The following is a 1,171-nucleotide window of genomic DNA, read 5'->3' as shown; positions in this document are numbered from 1 at the left end:
TGGGCTTTTTGCAAAAGTGACTCAAAACTTGGAGTCAAACAGAAAACTAACCTTTTCTTTTGACTCCTTTTTTTTGAGATTTTAACCCCACACCTGCATTTTATCTACGAAAATGCCATTAACATTTTTTTTTTTTTTCGAAAATGGCTTCTTTACTGTCTCAACCTCATCTTCTTCAAGTATTTACAATATTGCCACTGCAATGAATAGTGGCAACAACCTTGTACGAACTGTTTGGAGCTTTTAATGCCTTTAATCTATGCACGTAAATCTCTTTACACTCTCTCTGTTTCAATTGTTATGAACTAAAAACAACATTTCTTTCACTTTCTCTCTATATTCATCCAAAAAACTCAAGCTTTTGATTCAAAATATGGGCTATGGTTGACAGAGCCATATTTCTTTCGTTTTGACTTACGGTTGCTTTCGTTTGAGGTTCTGGGTGGTTGGAGAAGACCCTGTGTGCAAACGAAGTCATCTCACCTAGTTTAAGGTACGAATTTGAATTTTTTTTCAAGATCTGTTCGCGTAGAAGACTTACTAGTAAGTCATCTGTATGTAGAAGACTTACTGATGAGTCTTCTGGTCAAACGGACGACTTAAATTAAGTCGTCCAGCTTTGTTTGTTAAAAAAAACACTCCAGACGACTTATATATACGTCGTCTACGAGAAACGGGCTAGTTTTGCATTTGACCGAATCGTGTCAGATCTTTGACTATTTCTGGACGACTTATAATTCAGTCGTCTCTGGGAAAGTTAAAATTTCAATATTTTATGAAAACTTGACGACTTACGTGTAAGTCGTCCTAGGTTAGTTTTGTAATTGAAAAATAAAACTTCATAATTTAACTTTAACCAGACGACTTAATATAAAGTCGTCCCTCCAGAAGACTTAATTTAAAGTCGTCCGGGGAAAGCAAAGTCGTCCAGAATTTTTCCCAATTTTCTGGTCAAACCTTGCTTATCCCGGACGACCTTAAATTAAGTCGTTTAGCTGGACGACTTTCATCTAAGTCGTCTGGAGAAAGTTAAATTTCAAGTTTTATTTTTCAATTACAAAACTAACCTAGGACGACTTACACGTAAGTCGTCAAGTTTTCATAAAATATTGAAATTTTAACTTTCCCAGAGACGACTGAATTATAAGTCGTCCAGAAATAGTCAAAGATC

Source organism: Brassica napus, chromosome C9 (genome assembly GCF_020379485.1).
Source record: "Brassica napus cultivar Da-Ae chromosome C9, Da-Ae, whole genome shotgun sequence".
NCBI classification, from domain to species: Eukaryota; Viridiplantae; Streptophyta; class Magnoliopsida; order Brassicales; family Brassicaceae; genus Brassica; species Brassica napus.
The sequence above is the reverse complement of the archived record's forward strand: the minus strand, read 5'-3'. Positions refer to the sequence as shown.